At 41.1% G+C, this 18482-nt stretch overlaps 1 protein-coding gene and 1 pseudogene across 2 annotated transcripts in view; one reads left to right on the top strand and one right to left on the bottom strand.

The window, feature by feature from the left end:
* CBFA2T2 (CBFA2/RUNX1 partner transcriptional co-repressor 2) overlaps positions 1–18482 on the top strand; it is a 140997-nt gene that overhangs the window by 23138 nt on the left and 99377 nt on the right. The gene's annotated exons all lie outside the window — the stretch shown is intronic.
* LOC118707811 lies at positions 6718–7977 on the bottom strand (annotated as a pseudogene).

The following is an 18482-nucleotide window of genomic DNA, read 5'->3' as shown; positions in this document are numbered from 1 at the left end:
GCTTATGTATGTATGTGTATTTTAAATATATTTTATTGATTTTTTTACAGAGAGGAAGGGAGAGGGATAGAGAGTTAGAAACATCAATGAGAGAGAAGCATCAATCAGCTGCCTCCTGCACACCCCCTACTGGGGATATGACCACAACCAAGGTACATGCCCTTGACCGGAATCTAACATGGGACCTTTTAGTTCTCAGGCCGACACTCTATCCACTGAGCCAAACCAATTAGAGCTGCTTGTGGTTTTATTGGATTGGCACTGAGAAAGATAATTTAAGGGTTTTTAAAGTTTAGTTTTTATTTTTGTTTTTAGTTACTTCAGGATATTTCTAGCTCATATTAACTTTTGAGAGAGTTCCTTTAAGGATAGTTAAATATGGATAGTAATATGTATATATAATTTATGGTAGTCTCTTCTCTCTGGAGAGCTGGGAAGTAAGCAAAAGGGTCCTTTCAGTAGGCAAAACAGGAAGTAAAATAAAGGTCCTTGATTACATGCACTGAATAATATAAGGAAAACATAGACTGTAAGTCATAGATTCTTGGAAGGAGAGATTAGAGTGCATTCATGACCTTCATTCCTATTTCACAAATGAGAAAACTAAGACATAGAGAAAATACTTCCCCCTATACCAGGGCTTGGTTCCTTGGAGAATTGGGTTAACATTCTAAATAACTTTAATTGTGAAAAGTTGGATCAAATCCAGTGATATTTTAAAAAGAAATAGCAAAGAGAATAAGCTAATTTAATATAGTGAACAACAAGCTATGTACATAATTTCAGCTCATCTGGGACTACACACTAAAAATGAGCCTGCCCTAACCAATTCCGGTTTGGCTCAGTGAATAGAGCATTTGCCTGGTATTCAAGGGTCCCAGGTTCGATTTCGGTCAAGGGCATGTCCCTTGGTTGTGGGCATACCCCCAGTAGGGTGTGTGCAGGAGGCAGCTGATTGATGTATCTCTCTCATTGATGTTTCTAACTCTCTATCCCTCTCCCTTCCTCTATAAAAAATTGGTACAATATATTTAAAAATAAAAACGAGCCTATGTTACAGTGTTGTTTCAGAAACAGTCATTGTACTGGGCTGAGTGATGGAGCTGAGAGTTTGCTCAATCATACTTAAGGTTTAATTTCATGTTTATGTACCTCAGTTTAGGAGATATATGTGGACAGCAATTGAAACGGTTCAAAGAAGATCCCCAAATATAATTAAGAAAAAGAAACTCCAGTTGAGAAGTTTAAGAAGCTGTTGAAGAGAAAGCCTAGAGGATTGATAAGCCTTTAAGGATTATTTTGCAGAAACTAGCTAGATGTAAACTTAGTACCTTTGGAACTAGCCAGGCAGGAGCAGCACCATCAATTTTACCTTAGCCATAAGGAAAGTAGATACACGTTGCGTATCTAAGAAACAGCTGCATCTGTGTCACCTAGGAGCTTGTTTAAAATGCAGCTCTAAGACCCTGTGAGGCCTTGGGTCCCAGGGTCATCATGAGAGTCAGGGTGCCAGGGGTTCTCATGAGACGTCAACCAGCCTCTTCCGGTCATGTTCCTCTCTCTTTCCACCTCAGTAAGTTTGGCATCATTGCTCCCACACCCACACCCAGCAATTTCAGAAGCGTTTCCAACTGCCCCTTCCTCTTGGAAAGGGAGGGGGTGGGAAGCAAGCTCTGGCCCAGATCTGCTGAATTTACATTTTAATAAGATTTCCCCCAGTGATTCATGAGTACATTAAAATTTGAATTGCCTCTGCTGGTTTGGCTCAATGGATAGAGTGCCGGCCTGTGGACTGAAGGGTCCTGGGTTAGATTCTGATAAGGGCATGTATCTTGGTTGTAGGCTTCTCCCCAGGCCTGGCCCTGGTCAGGGCTCATGCAGGAGGCAACCAATCGATGTGTTTCTCTCTGTCTTTCCCTCTCTCTTTTACCCCCTAAAAATCAATGGAAAAAAATATCCTCAGACGAGTATATGAATATTAAAAAAAAACATAGAGCTGTTTGGAGTTAAACCATAGTCTTTATAATGAATTAAGATGATTAATTCTCATTTTTCAAGAGCATTTTAAAAAATGGGGATTCTTACTTGGATGCTCTCATTTTCCAAGGACATTTTTTAAAAATGGGGATTCTTACTTGGATGAGAGAAATAAGAAGCCCTTGACTGGGAATTGAACCTCTTACTCTTCAGTGTATGGAATAATGTTCCAGCCCACTGAGCCACACCATCCAGGGCGTCTTTAAAATTCTTAACCCATTATTGCTCAGCCTCCTAAAGGCCAATGTTATAGATTCATTTTAGAGTTCAAGGTCAGGATGAGCTGGTATTGGTATCCTTGCTTGGAAAAAGACAAACTGTGTTTATAATCCATAGTTTTCACAGTAGTTCCTACTCTGCCTTCCCTGATTAGAATTTTTTGTGCTTCAATGTAATTATTGTATTTTTGCCCAGACTAATATTATTTCCCTTTATCATCTCAATCTACTACTTTATCCTTCAAGAAAGGTGTAAATATTAAAAATTAAAATTCTTAGGTAGGAAAGAAGATTGTGAAACCTAGGTAGACTATGTGACCTTTAGATGACTCTTTGAAGTTCCTTCTTTTGTTCCCCTTTTCATATTATTGTGACTTTTGGATCCTTGAAAAGGGTGTTGGAATCCAGAATTTGAGAGTTTGAACAGAGAAGTAGTCCCTCACTCCTGTTGTTTAAGGAACTATCTATATGACTATGGCTTTGGGATACTAAGGGTTTTCAGACTGGGTTTTTGAGTGATGGGAAACATTTCTCTTCTTTGTGCTCATTTTCTTCTGGAACTTGCCTAGATGGGCAAGCTACCAACTTGAAATGTTCTTATTTTCAAATGATGTCAAAAGAATCATGTTGCAAATTTGTTTTTAAGCATTTTTTTCATTATTTAAATGTTTAATTATACACCTTTAATTTTATTTCTTATCTGGGATTAATTTAATTTTAAAAAAATAGAAACTATCAGTCACTCCTCTCAATTTAACCGGATAGTCTGTCTACTTGTGATATAATATACATCTTTACAACTTGGTGGTCCCAAGTTTTTTTTAAAGTCATTTTACAGAAAGGAAAGAAATACTATAAAGAAATATACTAATAAGTGAAAATATATGGGTAAAGAGGAACATATAGCTTTGACACAACTCAAGAAACTGGTCTACATGGGAAAATGTGCATCCTGGAAAGTCAGGTATGAAGATTTTAGAGAGAAAAAAATTTTTTTTAATTAATTTTTTTTAAATCAGTCTTTATTGTTCATATTGTTACAAAGGTTCCTCATTTCTTCCCCGCTCCACCAGGTTCCCACCCCACCCTCCGCCCCCTCCCCATCTCCCATTGTCCTCATCCATAGGTGCAGTTTATGTTCAGTCTCTTCCTCCCTCCCTTTCCCCGATAGTAAATCCCTTTTCAGATAGTAAATCAGTTACTTAGCATTTTCTCATATCAATAATACCACCACATGCCCAATGATACATTTCGCACAAAAGACATTTCCAAATAGGTCAACCAGCCTCATCCAGGCCCCACCCAAGGCACTCACAGATCAACCCCCCAGCCCAATACTAACTCAACACATCCAGATCTAAGCCTTCATCACTTGATTCAGCAGACCCTCAAGTTCCCACAAAAGTTTCCAGCCATGTCTGAGAGGCGGCCGTGGGGCAGGGGCAGGCGAGGAGCGAGCTGTTCCTGGCCTGGCTGCTCCAGGCCTGGCCTCTGTTGCTCTGGTTTGTTCCACAACCAGCTGTTCCGGGTCTGGTCACCACCGCTCCCCACCTAGTTGCTCTGGACCTGGCTGCTGCTGCTCCGCACCCGACCCAGCTGCTCTGGACCCTGCTGCTTCGGGCCCAGCCGCTCTGGGCCTGGCGGCTCCCAGTCTGGCAGCCGCTGCTCCGGGCCTGGCCGCACAAGACCCGGCCGCTCCAGGCCTGGCCGCTCCCAGCCTGGCAGCCGCTGCTCCGGGCCTGGCCGCACCAGACCCGGCCGCTCCGGGCCTGGCCGCTCCCAGCCTGGCAGCTGCTGCTCCAGGCCTGTCCGCCCCCAGCCTGGCAACCGCTGCTTTGGGCTTGGCCACACCAGACCTGGCTGCTCCGGGCCTGGCTGCTCCCAACCTGGCAGCTGCTGCTCCGGGTCTGGCCGCACTAGACCCGGCTGCTCCGGGCCTGGCCGCTCCCAGCCTGGCAGCCGCTGCTTTGGGCCTGGCCGCACCAGACCCGGCTGCTCTGGGCCCGGCTGCCCCCGGCCCGGCCGCTCCCAGCCTGGATGCTCTGGGCTTGGCTACTGCTGTTCTGGGCCTGGCTGCTCCCAACCCGGCTGTTCTGGGCCCGGCCACTCCGGGTCTGGGTGTTCCTGGACTGGCCACCCTGGGCTTGGCTGCCTCCGCCTCAGGCCTGGCTGCCACTGCCCCAGGTCTGGCTGTTCCAGTGCTGGCTGTTGTTGCTTTGGTTCTGGCTGCTGCTGTTCTGGGGCCTGGCCATTGCTGCTCCGGGCCCGGTTGCCATTGCTTTGTGCCTGGGCACTCTAGGCCTGGCCGCCGCTGTTCCAACATTCTGTCCTTATTTATTTATTTTTTTAAAATGCATTTATGTTGCAATGTTGGCTGCTGAGTTGAGTTCTGACTTAGTCTTCGATTTTTCAAGATCTTCTTTATATTCTTTCTTAAGTAATTTTACTATCTTTTGCTCTCACTTGATTTCTTCACATTGAAAACTTCTTCAGTTTCTTCCTCCTTGTCCTGGAAGCTCAGCAGGTTGGCCTGTGGCGCCCCTTTGTTCTCCGCGGGCTCCTGTGCTGCTTCAGCCTGTTGCCGGGGTCGGCACCGCCCAGGAAGCAGCCTCCGGCCTTGGCTCCGTTGCCCGCGCTCAGAGGTTGATGGCTCAGGGCACCCCCTCCTGGGGGCCCCGTTGCCCGGCTCCCTGCCGGCGCCCGGCTGGCTGGTGTCCAGCAGGGGCTCCTGCTCCCTGTCGCATTCCTCCAGTCTGGAGCTTTTTTTTTTTCTCCTTTCCGCTAGGGGAGTCTAGGATCAGAGTCAACAGACTGTCCTCTGCGCGCAGTGCGCGCGACTCTGGGGGCCCTGTTTTTCGCTGCTCGCTTGGGATTCCGCCTCACAGCCCCGTCTCCCCCGCCGGAGCCTGGGTCCCCAGGGTCCCCAGGGTCTGGCCCATAACTGGGGGTCAGCGCTGCCGGTTCGGGGGTTTAGCCCAGGCTGGGGGTTTTATTTCCTTCCTGCTAGGGAACGCCAGGCAGCACCCAGCCCTCTCCTCTCCGGCTGCGACCTCTCCGCGCACGCGTGCGTGCGTGTGAGTGCGCAGCATGTCTCCGTACCTTAGGCTTTTTTTCAGCTCCTCTGATTTTCCTTCTGGTTTTCTCTTTCCTTCTTGTTGTAGAATTTTCAGTCAGTCGACTACCTGTAGCTCTGGGCGATGTCCACTCTACATTTTAGTTGTATTCCATTGAAATTGTTGTGTGCTGCTGCGGTTAGGTGTCTACCCGAGCAGCCATCTTGGATCCTCTCTAGAGAAAAATTAAAAAAATATATATATATTTTATTGATTTTCTTACAGAGAGGAAGGGAGAGAGATAGAGAGCTAGAAAAATCGATGAGAGGGAAACATCAACCAGCTGTCTCTTGCACACACCCCTATCGGGGATGTGCCCGCAACCAATGTACATGCCCAGGCCGGAATCGAACCTGGGACCTTTCAGTACACAGGCCAATAATGCTCTACCGCTGAACCAAACCGGTTTCCGCGAGAATGAATTTTTATTACTTGAATCTCCACTAGCAACATCCTGCAATACTTATACTTCATGGCTCAGATACCTACCTCACTTGGCTCTATTTCTTTCTTACTTCTAGCCTTTACTTAAAGGAGTCTGAAAAACTTGAGGATATAGCAAAAGAAGAAAAATAAGATAACCACACACAATATTCCCCTTTTGGTGGCTACTTTAGATCTTTGTTACTAGAACATTTTTTTAGGTTCAAAATTATTATTATTATTATTATTATTATTATTGATTATGGTATCACATAATTGTCCTCATCCCCCCATTTCCATCCCAAACCCCTCCCTACGTATGCTTTCACCCCCCTGTTGTCCATGGCCACTGGCTAGGCTCATATGCATGCACACAAGTCCTTTGGTTGATCTCACTAGAACATTTTTTTAAAAAATGTATCTTTATTGATTGCAGAGAGGAAAGGAAAAAGAGAGAAAGAAATATCAATGACGAGAGAGAATCATTGAGTGACTGCTTCCTGCATGCCCCGAGCTGGGGATTGAGCCTGCAACCTGGGCATGTGCCCTTGACCAGAATTGAACCTGGGACCCTTCAGTCCACAGGCCAAACCAGCTAGGGCACTAGGACATTCTTGAAGAAAATTTAAATATAAGTCTGTGACTTTGCTGAATCAAGTCCCCCAGTTAATATTTAGAACCCTCAATTTGGGCTAATAGCATTATTGATGCTATCTATTATAGAGGGATAACCGAACAAAGTCTGGGTCTTAAAACTAGTGTTAAATCACTATCAGGGTTGAGAGGGGAAAATAGGAGAGTTTAAAATCACAAGAAGTGCAGATGTAGCTAAGACCACTATCTTTCTGGATACACACTTCTTCAGAGCCTTAAAAAATAAAAGTTAAAAAAAAAAAAATAGAGGAAGGGGCCCTCAACCCGGGCATGTGTCCTGACCAAGAATCAGACTGTGACCTCCTGGTTCATAGGTCACTGCTCAACCCCTGAGCCACACCATGGGGCCCTTCAGAATCTTCACCATTATAAAAGTTCTCTGCCATTTGATACTCTAGCATGACATTTTCTACTGACACAACAGATCACCCGAAGGTTCATTGCAATTCTGGGAGAAAAGATACCTTGGCAGTGTGACTACCATGAGTAAACAACTCTAGTGGCCAGTCTTCTGCATCTTCCAGGGATTGTTTCTCTCTAATTTTACTTAAATCTCAGCCATTCAGTCTGCGATCAGTACCACTGGAAGCCAAAATAGTCTCATTTTGATATAACCACTGAACCTGGAAATTTTATCCTTATATTATGCAAAGGCAAGCAATTAAGCTTCACATTTCTCAGATCCCACAAGACAATAATCTTATCAGTTGATCCTGTGGCAAGAATGATTTCACTGTAAGGCAGTTCTTCAGCTAAGTCTCTGGCTTGGTTTGGAGGTATTGTTTGAACGAGTATCCCAGATCATATGTTTCTGATAATCAGCAACTGACTCAAGACTCATGGAGCAGATGCCAGGAAACATCAACTGCTGTATGCCCTGTAAAGATGGTCTTCACATCCACAATTCTCCTTCTCTTTGGAACAGCACTGATATCCCAAAGGCAGATGGGATAGTCATCTGAAGCACTAAATGCCCACTGAGACTTGGGGGGTCCAAGAAAGCCATAGCCTTCCTTCTAATGTCCACTGAGATGCAAGTCTGGGTTGCACTCTCCAGGAGGATCTGGTTTACAAGGCTGTTTGTTTTTTTGTTTTTTTTGTTGTTGTTGTTAATCCTCACCTGAGGATATTTTCCATTGATTTTTTTAGAGAGAGTAGAAGAGAACAAGAGATAAAGAAACATTAATGTGAGAGAGACAAATCAATTGCTTGCCTCCTGCATGCACCCTGATCAGGGAGGGTCAGGGATCGAGCCTGCAACCGAGGTACATGCCCTTGACTGGAATAGAATCTGTGACCCTTCAGTCTGAAGTCTGATGACACTCTATCCAACTGAGCCAAACTGGCTAGGGCTAGAAAGTTGTTTTGTATACTCAAAATCAAGACCATCATTGGATGGAGTTTTTGTTGCAATAATGCAAGAGTTCTGTGGCATATAACAGGTCCTGTTTACTTAGTTTCTATTTCTTTTTTTCTTTTTTTTTTCCTTCACTAATAGCCAAAACTTCCAAATTCTCCTTTCTCACTGTCATAGTGTGAAGCATCAAACTGAGCATTGTAGTTAGGGAGCTGCACACTGGCTATCACAAGGTGGGGTTTTGTTTGTTTTTAAAATTATTATTTTTTTACTAGAGGCCTGGTGCATGAAAATTCATGCACTGCAAGGGGGAAGGTGGGGGGAGGGTGTTCTTCAGCCTGGCCTGTCCCCTCTCACAGTCCAGGAGCCCTCAGGGGTGGGAGGTGACCCGGCAATCGGGAAGGCAACACCGCATCACACCTCTGCTGCTGCCACTGCTGGCAGTGCAAGCCTCGGCCCCGGTTACCTGAGCCTCGGGCAGCCCTGGGCAGCTGGGCAACAGACATCCAAGGCTTGCCTGCGCCTTGGGCTGGCTTTAGGTGGCTGGGCAGCCAACATCAGAGGCTTGCCTGCACCTTGGGCTGGTCCTGGGTGGCTGGGGAGCTGAGGACTAGGTGCCACCATCTTGTGGCATTTCATATCAAGTGTTAGAAATATTGCTTCATTGCTTTTTATTTAACTGCTTCTGAATTAATTGTCAATATTTAAAATGGGGGGGCGGATACAATATGTCTTTTGGTATTGACTTCTGTCACTTAGCATAATGTTTTTGAGGTTGTCCCACATTATTGTATGTATCAGTACCTTATTCTTTTTTATGGCTGATAATATCTTTTGTATGATACACAAATGATCCTTATTTAAAAAAAAAATGTATTTGCAAGCCCTAACTGGTTTGGCTCAGCAGATAAGAGTGTTGGCCTGCGGACTGAAGGGTCCCAGGTTCGATTTCAGTCAAGGGCATGTACCTTGGTTGCGGGCACATCCCCAGTAGGGGGTGGGCAGGAGGCAGCTGATACATGTTCCTCTCTCTTCGATGTTTCTAATTATCTTCCTTCCTCTCTGTAAAAAATCATTAAAATATATTTTTAAAAATTGTATTTTCAAATTTGCCTACTTGCTAAAATTTATTTGTAATCCCAAAATCAATGTGTAGTGGTCATATGTGAACATAAACAGTGCAGTGAAAATTTTCAGTCACCCAACATTCACATTCTCAGCTAAAGTTGAACAAGGTGTTGCTCTGCCTTCTTACTTCAGCTCTCAAGTCCTTTTTGTTTTTAATCCTCTCCTGAGGACACGCTTTCATTGATTTGGGATAGAGGGAGAGAGAGAGATAGGGAAATATCCATCAGTTGCCTCCCGTACATGCCCCAACTGGAAATCAGACCCACAACATTTTGGTGTACAGGACAATGCTCCAACCAACCGAGCCCCCTGGCCAGGGCTCAAGCTCTTTTCATGGTCTGTTTAGTGCTACGTTTTTCACATTTTTGTGCTTTTTGTTGGTGGTTTTGCTGTTTGGAATGGCCCCTAAGTATGGTGCTGAAGCACCGTCTAATGTTCTTAAGCACAAGAAAGCTGTGATATGCCTTAAGGAGAAAATATGTGTGTTAAATAAGCTTTGTTCAGACATGAATTACAATGCTATTGGCCATGAGTTCATTGTTAATAAACCAACAATATCTATTAAACCAGAGGCCTGATGCATAAAATTTGTGCAAGGGGCTCAGCTGTGGCAGTGGCGGCTGCCTTTGCCTTCACTGAGGCTTTGGAAGGTCGTCTGGTTTAATTAGCATGTCATACTTTTATTATTATAGACTAGAGGCTCCATGCACGAAATTTATGCAAGGAGGTCAGCCCCCACAGCCACTGCAGCTTGCCTTGGCTTTGTCTGGAAGGTTGTCCGGCTGCCCGGTCTAATTAGCATATTATGCTTTTATTATTATAGAAAGGTGTCTTTAAACAGAAACATAAAACAAGACAATGTTTATTGATCCATTGATGAAAATGTGGTGACTAGAAGCTCGAAGGAACCTACTCCTATATTTCCCCTACGAGCAATGATTCAGTATTTGCTAATTCAGTGTTTGGGGCTACTTTATGGAACATAAGTACCTTGAATAATAACATTCTGCTATACCACATTTTACTTAAACATTTATCAACTGATAGTATTTGACTTGTTTAAACTTTTTGGCTATACTACTATAAACACTTCTGTACAAGTTTTTATATGGACATATGTTTTCAGTTCTCTTGGGGATATAACTGGGAATGGACTTGCTGAGTTATATGGTAATTCTGCTAGATTACTTAGAAGAGTGACCGACCACTTTACATTCCCAGCAGCAGTATATGAGGGTTCCAGTTCTCCACATCCCCAATATTTTTATTATCTGTCTTTTTAAAAAAATATTTTTTATTGATATTTAGAGAGGAAGGGAGAGGGATAGAAAGATAGGAACATAGATGAGAGAGGAACATCATTGATCTGCCGTCTCCTGCACGCCCCCCACTGGGTATATTGAGCCTGCAATCTGGACCTGTGCCCTGAGCAGGAATTGAACCATTGACCTCCTGGTTGCTGGGTCAATGTTCAACCACAGATCCACACCAGCCAGGCTAATAACTGTATATTTTATTATAATCATCTAGTGGGTGGGAAGTGTTATCACATTGTGGTTTTGATTTTCATTTCCACAGTGACTGATAATGCTGAGCATCTTTTCCCATGCTTATCATTTGCATATCTTCTTTGGAGAAATTTCTGTTCTTTGCCCAGAATATAGCTTTTTAATGTAATCAAAACATTTGTTTGAATAAGTTTTTTTTTTTTTTATGGCAAAACTATAAATTTTAAGTTGTCAGAAACCCAAATTCAAAATTATAAGTTAGCTTATTATTATATGATGCTGATATATTATCGAGGGTACTCTTACCTCTTTTCACTAAGGCCAAATAAAAATTTTAAATGGATTGTAATAAAGGAAGAATATGTTTGAAGCTATATTTCCATGTGGGGAAGTCTGTGCTCTGAACACCACTTGGAGAAAAATTTATCCCAGTCTGCTTATTTTGTAGTTGGAGGCCTTGAAAGTTCTAGTTTTACATCTTATTTACTGGGTTTGAATTGCAATATTTAAGATAAAAGTTGGGCCATGAAGCCACTCAAGTGAGGGCAGGTAAGCATTTGAATGATGGTCTAAGCAGATCTCTATACCTATCATTACCTAAGTGTGTGATCATTCTAGTATTTCCTAATTTTATTTACTTACTTATTTTAAAATATATTTTATTGATATTTTTAGAGAGAGTGGACGGGAGAAGGAATAGAGACATAGAATCCTCCATGATGAGAGAGGAACATCATCTGCTACTTCCTGCACACACACCCCTACACACCCCCGAAAAAAAAAGGGGATCAAGCCTGCAACCTGGTTTGAGCTCAGCAGCTGAGCTACACTGGCCTGGCTCTAGTGTTTCCTAATTTTATAGGATCATTTGACAGTAAGCTGCTTTTGTTAAAACCCTCAGCTACTTTACCAGTTTTGTGGGACCATATTGAGCTCTCTTTATAAGGTTTACTAAATCCAGGAACCTTATTAAAAGTATTGGTCTCCTTGATCTCCTAGATACAATTATTATACACCATTTAATTTATATATGTTTTATAATAAGTGTTTGGTTCTGGTTATTTAAATTTTATATCACTGAGTTCTGTATGTTGTGATTTGTCAAAATTTCAAAAACCAAAGAAAAATATATTTAGCATATATTTCCTGAAAGGCAGAGAACTACGAATTCTGCATAAGTTTTCCAGATATTAAGCAACTTGATACCTTGTCAGAGGTGTTATGGTCTGTGCACTCAAGTAACTGAGTAAGACAGGTTAAGATGAGTACATATGAATGGAATAAAGGAGATGATTAGTAAAGGTTGCATGTGGAAAATGTCATCTGAACCAGGCCTTGAAGGATAACTTTCTAAGTGATCTAAAGAAGAGCAGATCACCTTCAAATCCAGACATTTTTTATTGGCGTGATTTGTTTAGTTGGCTGTTTTACCCTTTTCTCTGAGTCAGAGCATCTCAGATGAGGCTTTTGTTATCAAACTTTGACTCAAATGTCATTTATTTCTGTTCCCTATTCTTGTGTGTTGTGGAATCAGGCATATGACTTAACTACAACTTTTTGCCAGAGTTGTGTGTATAACCTTTAACATGTCCACTCTTTTGAGCAAGAATCAAGGCTATCTGACCAAGAACCATCATAATCAGTCTCTTCCATCCAATATCAAGTCCTGGGGCCAATGGTGCCACCAGTTGGCTTGTTTGAGAAAATTTGAATCTTTTCCTTTCCCCACTGGGTGTTTGTACTGCCTGTGGCTCATTATTTTCACATTATGACATTTCTTTCATATTCACGTTTTGTTTTTTGTTAATAACCTTCTATTCCTCTTTCAATTTTAGTTTCATTACTGCACGAGATCTTCCCATCTCTCTCTCTTCTTTGTTCTCTTTGTGAGTTAAGAAAAAGAAAAACAGACAGCTAGGTATAAGATTGCTCCCAGGCCAAAACCGGTTTGGCTCAGTGGATAGAGGGTCAGCTTATGGACTGAAAGGCCCCAGGTTCGATTCCAGTCAAGGGCAAGAGGCAGCTGATCGATGTTTCTCTCTCATCGATGTTTCTAACTCTATCCCTCTCTCTCTTCCTCTCTGTAAAAAATCAATAAAATATATTAAAAAAAAAAAAGATTGCTCCCAGTATCTTTGGATCAAGAAAGAAATAAGTAATACTTAAAACTTTTAAAAATGAAAATAGAGATTCAGATATGACCCACAGTTCTAAGTATAGAGGAGAATGCTAACAAAGACTCAGAGGTGGGAGAGCACAGGATATGCTTTTAAGATGGTAAATGTTCTCATTTAGGCCAGAATGCATCTCACATACTGTTATTGTATGTATATCCTCATTTTGTGCCCAGGAATTCTGAAAATACATTTTTTTTGTTGGATTATTGCCCCACTAGAAAAAAATTCTCATCTGTTGCAATTTCAATTTGAAACTGCTTCATTCTGGATTCCTTATCCTTGGACCTTCCCAATAATTTATGTGGTCACATTGGGTCTGATCTGTTCCTGCGCTAAATGAAAGCACACAAGCACAAAACTGTGTAGGCATAAATGAGAGGCATATGGCAGTGGTGTAAAAGGAAGGAGTCTTCATATGCCTGGGTGGGCGAGCTGAACTAATAGCTCCCAGCAGTTCTTTTGAATCAGACATTGTGGAGCCAAGAGTCTAGCATTAGGAATTCCACTGCCTGTGCAAAAGGTCTGTCTTTTATCCTTCAAACCACCATTTGTTAAATGGCTAATGACCCAGCGGACCTGTTGACAACAAAGGGGAAAGGCTGGCAAAGATCAAGTTTAAAGGGAAAAGGAAAGAAAAGTTCAAAAGTAGGAAAGTAAGAACAAAAACAGTTTGATCACCTACTCTTTATTATTATTTTTAAACAATTTATTGTGGAGAATTTTGTACATACACAAAGTTGACAGAATAATGTAGTGAACTCCTATGTACTTTGCCCTCAGCCCCAGTCAACTGCAGTTACCACACTTAATGATGGGAAACCAGAACTCTGGTGAGCCTTGGGTTTGGTTTCTAGACCTCTCTAGACCTTGTCACTTCTGGCCTAATGCTGTCACACTCCTATTTTTCCTGTTTCGCACCTGGTGTGTACAGAACACTGTGTTTAGGATTTGTGATGAGTAGATCAGTACTTCTAATAGCTTAAGGAACTAAGTGCTGTTGTTCAAGTATAGTTATTCTATCAAGGGAGCATAGTGAAGAGGGGACTTAGGAAGGCTTTACTGAGAAGGTGGTGTTTGTGTTTACTACAGGAGAGTGCAGCAAGGAAGTAGGATACAGATAGCAATGTAAGCTATATCAGCTCTTTTCTTTAGAACGTGATATTTTTGTTACATTTACAACACAAAATATATTTTATACTAGCCCTTCCTCCTTACTTTTTAGAAATACAAGTCAGGTTCAGATATTTTCTGCTAAATTGTGTATCTCCTTGAAAGCTTATTATCAAGATGAATTCTGCAAGGTGTATTATAGATTTTTTGAGCAATACCATTTCAAAGCAAGTTGAGCCACATTTGATTAGATGCAACCTGTGAGAGGATGTGGGCTTTGTCCGCATCTCTTGTTTCAGATGGATTTATCACTGAAATAAGCCAGGAGAGCAGTCTTTTGTATTTTAAAAAGCAACAGGCCAAGGGGAATATACCATAAATAATGTTATAGATTAATGAGGTATTGAGTTAACTTGGTACCTTCCTCTGCCTTGTGCTCCGTCATCTGCTATTTCTCAAGGAATTATTCCTTTTTGTATTTCAAGCCCATGTTTCTCACTGTCTACAGATGATGTTTGTTTTGGTTCACTGTCTTCTCATATCCAGCTGTTTTAGAGTGCATGTGTCTACTCACCCACTCCTGAACAAACAGTGCTTCTTCCTGACTCTTTCTTAAACCTTTATCACTTTTCCCTTGCATATATTTTGTTTTGTTCTATCACTTTTTGAGAAATTCAGGTATCATGGACACACAATAAACTATATATATTTAAAATATACAGTGTATGTTTTCACATGGGTATATACCTGTGAAACCATCACCACAATCAAGATATCATGAACATATCACTCACTCCTATAAGATTCTGTTAGATAGGAAAAGGGTCTCAAGGTCTAGACAGCTTTATGTATTATGTCTTGCTAAATGTTAAAATGTGGAGTAGTATTTTATAGATGCACTGTAAACAGGAGGAGTTGACAGGAAATCAATCTGATGCAAGTAGCCAACTGCAATCAGTCAATCAATCAATCAATCAATATAATTTCCCAAATAATGTGTATAAGCTTTGGCTGAGGCTCCCTTCCAAGACAGAGCTTTGGATAGGAATCTTCTGTCTCCTTTACTTGCTGCAAGTAAATGAAGCTAACTTGTGATAACCATGTATTATTTTTTAATAGAGCACCCCTAAGTGGCAACCCCCTTAAGTTTGGTACCATTTCCCTGTACCCTTTGTAATCCCTCCCTCTCTGAACATGTTCATTCAATTCCCAATACCCCTTTCTCCCTTCCTTTGGCTTTCATTCATCAAACTATTTTAAGTTTTGTATATCAGTAGTTCATTGCTTTTTATTGTAGTATTCTACTGTATGGATATATCTCATTTGATTATTCACTTGTCGATAGATGCTTGAGTTGTTTCCAGTTTTTTACTATTACAAATAAAACTACCTTTGTGAATACATAGGAGTTGCATGGCTGGTTCACATAGTAAATGTATAACTATTTAAGAAGTTGCCAACCTTAATATTTCCAAAATATTTTCTTTTAAAAAATATATTTTAGCCGGGACCGGTTTGGCTCAATGGATAGAGCGTCAGCTTGGGGACTGAAGGGTCCCGGGTTCGATTCCGGTCAAGGGCATGTACCTTGGTTGCGGGCATATCCCCAGTAGGGGGTGTGCAAGAGGCAGCTGATCGATGACTCTCTTTCATCGATGTTTCTGGCTCTCTATCTCTCTCCCTTCCTCTCTGTACAAAATCAATAAAATATATTTTAAAAAAAAATATATATATATATATATTTTAATGATTTTTACAGAGAGGAAGGGAGAGAAATAGAGAGTTAGAAACATCGAGAGAGAAACACCGATCAGCTGCCTCCTGCACACCCCCCCACTGAGGATGTGCCCGCAACCACGGTACGTGTCCCTGTACCTGGGACCCTTCAGTCTGCAGGCTGATGCTCAAGCCACTGAGCCAAACCAATTTTGGCCCCAAATATTTTCTTATTTGGCATCCCTATATCTTATCTTCACTGGTAAAATGTCTGGTTAAGTCTTTTACCCTTTTAAACAAATTGGGTTGTTTATTTTCTTAAAGAGTTTTGAGAGTTCTTTATATATTCTGGGTATAAGTTCTTTATCAGATATTTTCTGCCAGTCTGTAGCTTTTAAAAAAAAAAATATATATATTTTTTTTTATTGATTTCAGAGAGGGAGAAATAGAAACAGCAATGATCAGAGAGAATCATTGATTAGCTGCTTCCTTCTTGCCCCCTACTAGGAAATCCAGCCTGCAATCGGGTGTGTGTTCTGATTGGGAACAGAACAATGGCCTCCCGGTTCATAACTCTACGCTCAACCACTGAACTATATACCTTTGGGCCTTTTTATTTTCTTAGTCATGTTTTCTGAAGTATAGAAACTAAAAACTTTTTATAAAATATAATTTATCAAATTTTTCTTTTATGGGTTGTGCTATACTTTTTTTGCGTGCTATACTTTTGTTGTATCTAAGAAATATTTGTCTAACCCAAGGTTGCAGAGATTTTCTATATGCTTTCTTTTAGGACTTGTATAGCTTTGTTTTTACATTTAGCTCTTTTGTCCATTTTTAGCTCATTTGCATATGTTGGGAGAGAGGCATTCAAGTTCTTTAAAAAAAACAAAAGGTGTTTTTTTTTTTTTTTTTTTTAAGCCCTAGCTGGTTTGGCTCAGTGGATAAGAGCATCGGCCTGTGGAACAAAGGGTCCCAGGTTTGATTCCGGTCAAGGGCATGTGCCTTGGTTGCAGGCTCCTCCCTGGCCCAGGCCCTGGTCGGGCCTCATGTAGGAAGGCAACCAATTGATATGTTTCTCTCACATCGATGTTTCTCTGTCTTTCCCTCACTCTTCCACTCTCCTTAAAAATCAATGGAAAAATATTCTCAGGTGAGGATCAACTAAAAATAAAAATAAATGGTTTTTAAATATATTTTTCAGAGATAGGAAGGGAAAGGGAGAGAAATAAAAACAACAATGATAAAGAGAGAATCATCTATCAGCTGCCTCCTGTACACCTCCCCCCCCCCCCCCCCCCCCCTCCCCCCCGGGATTAAGCCTGAAACCCAGTTTTGTACCCTGACCTCATGGTTCATAAGTAGATGCTCAACCACTAGCCAAACCGGCCAGGCTGTTTGTAGTACCTCCTGTACCACGCAGTTTGATTTACCATAATGTAAGGTCAGGTAGAGTTAATCTGACTATATTCTTCTTTTTTCAAAGTTGTTTTGGCTACTTTAGGTTCTTTGTATTTCCAAATAAATTTTAGAATCAGTTTGCCAATTTCTACTTAAAAAGCATGCTGGGATTTTATTGGGACAACATTGAATCTTTTGGGAGGGGGAATTAACATAGTAATATTAAATTTTCCCATTTGTGAACATAGTACATCTCATCATTTATTTAGGTCTTCATTAATTTTTCTTAGCAATGTTTGAAGTTTTGAAGTACTTATATGTCTTTATCAAATTTTCCTCTTAAGTATTTCAGTTTCTGATACCATGTAATTTTAAATTATTTTTAATTTACTAATTTAAGAGAGGGAAAGAGAGAGAAACATTGATTTGTTGTTCCTCTTATTGATACATTCATTAGTTGATTCCTGTATGTGTCCTGGCTGGGAATCAAACCCACAACTTTGGCATACCTGAATGACGCTCCAACTGAGTTACATGGCTAGGGCTCTGTGTTTTTTTAATTCTTGAAAAAAGGAAAGGTGGTTTGGGTTTTTTAAAAATATATTTTAGTGATTTTTAACAGAGAGGAAGAGAGAGGGATAGAGAGTTAAAAACATTGATGAAAGAGAATCATCGGTCAGTTGCCTCCTGCACACCCCCCACTGGGGATGTGCCTGCAACCAAGGTACATGCCCTTGACCGGAATCGAGCCCGGGACCTTTCAGTCCGCAGACAGATGCTTTTATCCACTGAGCCAACCTGGTTTCGACTCAGCTGTTTTTGTTTTTAATTTCAACTTTGATTGCTCATTGTAACTATGTTGCTTTGTTTTTGTTTTGTTTTTGTATATTGATCTTAAATGCTGTAACTTTGCTAATAAATTCACTTATTTTAATAGCTTTTTGTGAATTCTGTCTACACTATCTGTAGTTTTACTTTCTAATTATCAATTATTTTACTTATTTTACTTAATACCAATATTGTCTCTGTTGTCACTACTTCAGAGATTCTGTCCTCTTCCATTCCCTCTTGTTATCATCTTGGTCCTAGCCATTATCATATCATATCTTTTTATGATATGATGAATTACTAATCACTAAATCATTAATTAGTCTCTCTTATACCAGACATTCTTATCTCACATCTGTCTTGCTTGTGGCTATGAAAATTTGTCTTCAGAAAACTCTGATTTCATTCTGTTTAAGGGCACATTGTGGTTCCCAGGAAGTCCTGACTTATTTATTCCTCCACATTGGGATCTTTCCCTTCCTGCTAATAATTGACCTGTGTTCACCTGTCCAACTTATTCTAATCTAGTCCCCACCTAACACAATACATGAGAGTGAACATTAGAGTTGAGATTGAGAATTTGGTTTAAATTCCTGCTTTGCCACTTAATATCCATATAATCTTTTTGTGTGTATGTTAATTCTCACCCAACGTTATTTTTCCATTGATTTTTAGAGAGAGAGAGAGAGAAACATCAATGTGAGAGATCCATCAGTTGGTTGCCTCCAGCATGCAGGGACTGAGCCTGCAATCGAGTTATGTGCCCTTGACCAGAATTGAACAGGCAACCCTTCAGTCTGCAGACAGATGCT

Source organism: Pipistrellus kuhlii, unplaced genomic scaffold (assembly GCF_014108245.1).
Source record: "Pipistrellus kuhlii isolate mPipKuh1 unplaced genomic scaffold, mPipKuh1.p scaffold_m20_p_6, whole genome shotgun sequence".
In the NCBI taxonomy this organism is placed as follows: Eukaryota; Metazoa; Chordata; class Mammalia; order Chiroptera; family Vespertilionidae; genus Pipistrellus; species Pipistrellus kuhlii.
The sequence above is the reverse complement of the archived record's forward strand: the minus strand, read 5'-3'. Positions and strand labels throughout refer to the sequence as shown.